Source organism: Temnothorax nylanderi, unplaced genomic scaffold (genome assembly GCF_030848795.1).
Source record: "Temnothorax nylanderi isolate EJ_2023f unplaced genomic scaffold, tnyl_v1.0 TNYL_tig0539_pilon, whole genome shotgun sequence".
NCBI lineage: Eukaryota > Metazoa > Arthropoda > Insecta > Hymenoptera > Formicidae > Temnothorax > Temnothorax nylanderi.
Window position 1 is genome coordinate 1 of NW_027249601.1, and position 8435 is coordinate 8435.

Sequence of the window (8435 nt, forward strand, 5' to 3'; positions counted from 1 at the left end):
AAACCCTCTTTGGCTCCCAATCGGCCGGCCAATCGCGCGAGGAAGAACGGCAGTTCAGGCCACATTTTTGTGATTTTTGGGCGACAACTAAGTTTTTTTCGTAAATTTTACATATTTTTCATGCTTTGTTGTTATATCTATCATTTTTTCATTGTTCTATAATTTTGTGTGTATATTTGGCTTTATAATTCTGTAAGCACTTTATTCTATTGCATTATTTTACTGTATTTTTGGAGATTATCGTAAAAAATGTTATATGGTCTACAATGAACCATTTTGTTATTTTTACTATAGTTATCTGTGTTATAAGTCTTATTATTAAATTGACTAGTTGCTACAATGAATAATAATCTAAGTGAGAAAAAGTCTGACTAAAAGTAATAATTTTGATTGTAAGTTTCAAATAATAAAAACATAAGATATATAATTAAGTTTAGCAAACATATATAATTAGCTTTAATTTAAAGTCATAATATTATCCTAACCTTACATTATTCATGTCTTATAATTATCTCTCCCTAAATAAACATTTTAAAACATATAGTAAAACTAAAATAACACTAACAATTCACAGTATAAAACATGTGGTTCATTATTGTTAAAAATGTCTAGGTTTATTGTGTACACACCCCTGTACACAATGAACTATTTGACATTATTTAAAAAAATCGAAATTGTGGCTAAACTTTAAAAATAACTTATGTGTCATCTTATGTAATATGTAGCCAACTAAATTCATGAATTGATGCAAAAACACAGATCTCCAACTCAATAATTGAGAGATAAATGCTATCATAAAAAATTTTTTTTTTTTATTTCCCGAAGTTGGGACCACGCCGATTTTATTCCTCACATCGAAACAACTTATGTGTAAAACTTTAGGTCAATCAGGAGCAGGGGTCATTCGGAACTACACCCCTAATACAGGTGACAACATACTATATAGCGCAGCATGGCGCTAACACGAGAGTACTGACGTTCGTTTGCTGAACGAGGGCAATGGAGGGTTAATGTTCAGACTGCGCAATGACAATACCTGGAATGGTTGGTAGGCAATACGAAAATCGCTTGAGTAGGGATGCGGAATGTTGAGACAAGCCCATCCGTTTCAGTACGCTCTTTGAGATTAATACCTGGATCCAGTTTACACCCTGGCAAGCTGGTATAAAGAATAGCTTAGGTTTGCCAGCAAGACTCTGGCATTTATCGGCAGTGAAGTAATGCCATAGCGAATCCGCTTTATACGCAGTATCATGAGCGTAGAGCAATCCAAGTTCACCGTGACCTTAACACAGCTATCACCAAGCAATCATGTCAGAATGATCCATTTCCGCAGCTGTGAAAGTAATATCCTCTGCTTGTTACTCACATATTTCAGATTATATCCTACATGATATTTCATCTGTAAAACATCAGACATCTCCTTATACTTTTTAACAATGTCTCTTAATAAAAAATTTCTTAAAGAAAATGTTGAATGTGCGAAGTTGAACGTGAAGTGCATCTTACCTCTTTCCAATTGTTTTACTACATCTTTGTGAGGTCAAATTGTGAAAGTCGTTCACTTCAAAACCAAGATTTTTCAAGGCAAGGGTTAAATTTTCACAATCGACCATTGTACCGCAGCGAGGTTTAAGACTGTGGGACAGTGAAAAATTCATGATTGAAGATGAGAGCTACACCACGCTTAGAATGATTCATATATAGTATATGGCATAACGCTGAGTAGGTGCCAATTGTGCTACACTGAGAGGAGAACTGTGCTGCTCCTGTAAAAAGAATTTTGTCTTGTTGTTCCATATATTCTAACTTAAAACTTTTCCATATTAGATTCAGAGACTATGACTATTGTTTACCACAGCTGCTTATAATCCAGTTTAATAACTACTGTAGAGGAGACCGGGGCAACTCGACACCGGGGCAAACTTGACACCTAGGCTTTTTGACAAATATATCGTAGAAACTGCCTTTCCTAGAGACCCATCCAGGAAGTCCCTGGAGATCTCCAGCCTTTCCTACTGTAAATGTGCCTTTATGTGCCAGTGTTGTCAACGGAATTTGGTGACATTCAGAGTTATGGTGTAATTTTAGTGCGATATAAGCGTTTTCGATGAAAAAAGTAATTTTTCTTATCTCTCGAAAATTTCTACTCTTTCATCGAGTTTTACTCTTGCGAATCTACGGTAAGTGATTTTGATGGGAAATTTGATGCTCTATACGAATCCGATAATCGTTTTTCTCATATTTTTCATAATTTTATGTTTTTGGAGTGACAAAAGTGAAAAACGACGTCCGGGGCAAGTTGACACCATGCCGTTTCGTCGGATCCCAATAACAAACGATGCTTGCCATGCAGCCGTATGGCTCTATGACAAATGTGTGCGTACATCCGATCGCGAGTTTATCGGCATTAATTGTTTTTCAGACATGAGTTTAGATGAAAATAATTGTGAAAGTTCAACAATTTTTTTTCATTATTTCCCATGATTGTTTTACTTATTCTGAATTTTTGCACTTTCTAAATACACGAATAAACAACGTATTTTCATTTTCAGACAATAAAAAATAAGTTCCAGATCAAAATTGTGTCGATCAGGGCAAAGTGCCGAGTTTGCCCCAGCATTTTTTAATTTGAAAATTTGTCTTCGCGTCACTTTTCCTTTACTGGGGACAAACCAGCGACATGCAGCAAAACTTCCTTAACCCTTTTGGTACGGAGCGACCGGAACGCGAACGGCCCTCCAGTGGCCGAAGCGTCGATATATGCGATTCCGGCCGAGAGAGATAGGCACTCGACGTCTTCTAATTATTATATGTAATAAAAACTCAATAAAAAAACAATTAAAAAAAATTTATTAACAGAAGCATTTCAAGTTAATATTTCAAGTTGCTCGGCCGCAGTGAGCAGCATGTGGGCAGTGACTATAGTCACTCTCCGTACCGAAAGGGTTAAGCAATTTTGTAACTGAAGGAACACTCTTTAAATGTGTACCATTGAATTCGCTTGAAAATTTTAATTAATTTTGAAAATTGCCTCCGAAAAAATCGTGTCAAGTTTGCTCCGGTCACCCCTATATATCTGATCCAAAATTTTTCTTCTTTTGATTATAACGATCATTTAAATATGAACCTATTTTGATATTCTAAACATTTAAATCAATTTTTTAATATTTATATACTAAAAAAGTTATATTTAAGTATCAAAAAAGGCTCATATCTAAATGATTATTATGACTAAAAAAGAAAAAATTTTCGATCGGGTAGTATACGATAGTAATTAAAACCGGATTATAAAGGCCATTGCACGTAACAAAGATTTAGTTTTAATCATAAGGCCGTAAGAAAATAGGACCAATCACACTCGATTATTCTTCAAGCGCGAGAAGAATATCGACTATGATTGGTCTATTTTTCTTACGGCCTTACGATTACAACTAAAACATTGTTACGTGCAATGGCCTTAAGCCGCCATGTAAATAAATATATATGTCTGTATGTGTTTTCTGGTACATGCTTATTTGCTACACATCGGATGCTTTCCATTTACTGACACAAGTTGACACAAGTGTTGTTCTGTCTTTGTTACTCATTGAATGCAAAGAAAGAAAGAACGACGTTTGTGTCGACTTGTGTCAATAATAGGAAAGCACCCATTTACATCTGTATTCAGAGCCTGAATTTTACATCTCGTATCGTAGGGGGAGACCGGGGCTATGTGTCCACACTTACGCTTTTTTCAAGTTTACTAAAAACCTAATAAAGATATTTGGCTAAAATTTTAATGGTATAACCTTTCAACCTTGCTATTAAAAAAAAACATAATTAGAATCGTTGATCTTTTAACATTTTAAAGAGGCGAATTTTTTAAGTGGACAAGTCAAGCGTAGACAGATAGCCCCATATACTGGGCTATCTGTCCACAATTCGAGGGGCTATCTGTCCACATAATAAAAAACACATTATTTGTATTAATTTCTATACTTATTTATAATATTATTTATTATTAATATTATAATATTGAAAAAACTGCCTAGTCGTTGGAGTCAGAGAAGTATTGTAGGCACTTTGTGTAGATTTTTTGATAAGTTTCCTGCGTAGAGCTGACTTTTTTTTATATACGGTGGCATCAAACTGATTTTGAGTCCGTTGCAAAATCAATGTGATGAGTTTCTTTGGTCCCCTCAATTCTTTAATCTTTTTTTTTATTTGGGGCCTTTACTTTATCCTCGGCAGCGTTTGAAATAGAAAATACTCAATAATTTAAGACAAACTCATATATTTAACTTGACGTGTATTTTAAAATAAAAATTTGGTGACGATTCTTGAATCGCAGGATCAAGTAGTTGCTCGTAGGTCACTTTTTACAGTAGCGAGTGAGAGCCCGAACATTTATTCCAAGTCTAACGCTGATTTTACGAAAAGATTCTCGCTCAATTTTTTATTCTTTTAATCGCTTTAAATATAATTTTATTGGATATGTCTACCTTATCCGTCTTAAGAAAAGTCTTTCTTTGTAGTTACGCACTATTTATAAAAGAACAATTCGTCATTGAAGTGTGGACACATTGCCCCATCAAAAATAGAACAGATAGCCCCGACCACGTTTTTCAGTCTTTAACATGTTGCAATTTTAGATAATGCGGAATTAAGATTTGACGCTTCTCACACCTGATAACTATATATTAATTGATAATATTATGAATTGCTTACTTTAATTTGAGTTAAACTACTGTCGCACAGCAAATTTTTCGACCGTCGAAAAATGTGAATAATTGTTTTCGCCTTTTCTTTTAACGTATATAGCGTCTGCGAGAGGCATCGCAAGAAAACAAACAACATTTAATATCTTACGTAGGGCATTTTTCAACTACTTGTTACAATGGTAGAGACATCTGTCTCTTAAAACTTGAGATAGCAGTACTGTGGACAGATAGCCCCGGTCTCCCCTACTCTTCATATTTTAATACGACTCGCTTTTAATCTAAACGTGAAATTGCACATGATCGCGAATCGATAAGAGTTTAATTCTATGATAAAAATCGACAAAAGTCCATTTTATAGCTGCATTCCGATATTTACTGTCAGTACTGAAAATCGATAGTATACGTGACGTAAAATATAAAAAATATAGATTTTCAGTTACTGACAGTGAATATCGGAATGCAGCCAATGTTTGTGCCATGTTTGTGCAATCTAGCTTGCTTCGAGCAGTCATTGAACAATCATTGCGTATCAAATAAACTTGTCTCATATCTTACGTACGATAGGAGTAATCCGCTCTAATGACATCTTTCTTTGTTACAATACTAATATCGAGTTTAATTATTATAATATATATATATATATATATATATATATATATATATATATGTATATATATATACACATATATATACATATATATATATATATATATGCATATATACAGATATCTTGTTGTAGTTCAATTAATTATTGTAAATTTTTTTAATATAGACAATATGGACACTTGCGACGATTCGCAATTTGTGTGATAGCGCAAATGTGTACGCGTGCCTGGCAACGCAGGTAGACGCGAAGTTCTCGTATATACCTGCCGAACGATCCAAACGCGTCGCCTACGTCGTCGCGCTGCATGCCGTTGTTCATGCTGCTGTTGTTGTCGGTGGAGCACATGGTGTTAATTTTCGCGTAATGAGCTCACAGATCGCGGGAAAGAGCCTATCTCTCACTGCGCAGTTTCTGCAGTCACTTTGTCTGAACAAAATGCGTAGCGTAGCCAAGCGTAGCAGGCACTTCAATAACGCTGAATAATACTGAACTGTACTGAACTCTGAAACCTGAAACGTGTAGAGACGTAGAGAGAAAGGGTCCATCCAGGAGCACGACCACTCACTGAGCTGCTAAGTAACGATAGAATGTGATTGGTTCTTTCCTTTGGATCCAACTAGTCACACTTAAGCCAGAGGCACACGGAGCACAGTATGGGAGCTTTTCATTTAGCGACTCAAGTCGACACAAGCGTCATTCTGGGAGCTTTCCAGCAAGCGACACAAGTTGACACAAATGTCCCAGTAAGCAAGGAACATTAAATTAACGTTTAGAAATATTGACTTTATGTGTATTTTTTAAACGTTTTTTTAATAATATTATATACATATTTGAAAAATATTATTTCGTAATATGATTTTTCTGAATGTTGTTAAAATATTTTAAAAACGTTACAGAAAATATATTTTTCAAATGTTACTCTGACATTTATTTGAGATCAATGCAACAGTTCAAAATTCCTTGTAATTTGGACTTAGAAATAACGTCGGTAGTATATTAAATTTCTGTTGTTATAAACGTTATTGTTTTATATTGTGCGCAACGCTCATCGCGACAGCCATGATTACATTTATCCCAGTAAAGCCTTGTGTCCACGATGCTAGAACTGCGTCCGAGTTTCGGATTAAGCCAATCAACTTGCAGCTCTTACAGAAAAGCAGCAGTTTCATTGGCTTAAACCGAAACTCGGACGCAGTTCTAGCATCGTGGACACAAGGCTTAAGCAAGGAACATTAATTAAATTAACGTTTAGAAATATTGACTTTATGTGTATTTTTTAAATGTTTTTTAATAATATTATACACATATTTAAAAAATATTATTTCGTAATATGATTTTTCTGAATGTTGTCAAAATATTTTAAAAACGTTACAGAAAATATTTTTCAAATGTTACTCTGACATTTATTTGAGATCAATGCAACAGTTCAAAATTCCTTGTAATTTGGACTTAGAAATAACGTTGGTAGTATATTAATTTTCTGTTGTTATAATGTTATTGTTTTATATTGTGCGCAACGCTCATCGCGACAGCCATGATGTACATGATTATCCTACATACGATGCGTGAGTGCGTATACACGTGTGTCGATCGAGCAGTGCGGACCCCACCAGCACGCGAACGACGGGCGAACGTTTGGAGAACGATTTCTCGTTTGGATCGCGCGTAATCGTCCGCCCTCCGAACCAACCGAACAAAAATCGCCGAGCCGCGCGAAGATGCTCGAGTGAAGGTCGCCTCGCACGCCGCCCGAACGTTGCGAGGTTGTTCGGAATGACCGAATGATTCGATCGCGAGTATAATCTTATATTAATTACACAGCCCCACAAAAAAAAATTTTTTTTCTGTCCGGCGGACCGGACTAGTCAATTCTTACGTATTTTGGGTCGCTGAATCCGAATCCGAGGTCAGAATTTAAAAGTTGGTTCGTGTTTTTTTTTTCTAATCTCAAAAAACATACTTTTTTAGTACATTTTGAGCCGTAATGAAAAAGCGCGAGCTAGTTTCGAAATTCTGACCGTGGATTCGGATTCAAAAGCTTGAATTACATAACAATTGACTAGATTTTTTAATACAAAATGGCAGATTCAATATGGCGGACCCAATATGGCGGATGTTTTTTCAAATTAATCCGATTCGCTTGAAACTTGGTACTCGGGGGTTTTTGTGGTCGCTGAGTACAAATCTGATGTCAGTTTTCCAAAATTCAATATGGCAGATCCAGTATACCCGATGAGTTTTTGAAAATTGATCAGATTTGCCTAAAATTTGTTACTCGAGGGTTTTTGGGGTCGCTGAATACGAATCTGACGTCATATCATAACATAATCACACTGAAAATGCAGTTTTTCCCACATGACTCTGAGAAAGTACAAATCTTATATATTTGACGTCCAAGACCACAATAGTCAAAGTATATCCACCCTGGCGAAAATGAGAAGTTTCATAAACGTTTGTTTGATGTTTACGTGAGCGATTGCGGAAGTTTGTTGAGAGTTTAGAAACGGTCAGTAGAGAGTTCGTAGAGCGGAAATTGCAACGCTGCAGCGTTTGAAAGGCGTTTGTATATAGTGTTTTTGAGAGTTTGCACAGCGTTTACATGACGTATGACGTTTGCTGAGAGTTCTTTAAAACATTTAGAGATCCTCTGTTAAGCGTTTAGGCTGCATTCGGAAACGTCACCCGGGTACACACGGGTATACTCCCTTCTCCTTCTAACTCGCTGAGATAGAAAGAGAAGGGAGTATACTCGTGTGCACTCGGGTGACGTTTTCGAACGCAGCCCTGATAAGTCGAAAGCGTTTGCTTTCATCATTGAAAACTGCGTGCAGCCTCTATTAAAACGCTGTATATAACGTTTCATGAAAGTTCTGAAAAGCTGAGGCAACGCTTTTTAGAGAACGCTCAGTAAACGCTGCGTGCAGAGAGTTTGCTGTCAGATTTTTCAAACGTTTAGCAAATGCTTTTCCCAACGCCGTAAGACAAGCGTTTTCAATCCGTTCAGCAAACGCTCTTCCGATGACGAATTGTAGAGGCGCAGTGAACGATTTGTAAGGCGTTAACGCAAACGGCTTAAAGACGCCCAAGAAACGCTTTTCCCGACTCCGTAACACAAGCGTTTTCCC

General features: G+C 36.2%; 1 pseudogene; it reads right to left on the reverse strand.

The window, feature by feature from the left end:
• Positions 1–1036: 1036 nt before the first annotated feature.
• On the reverse strand, positions 1037–6000 carry LOC139783782 (caspase-1-like; annotated as a pseudogene).
• Between the last annotated feature and the right edge of the window lie 2435 nt (positions 6001–8435).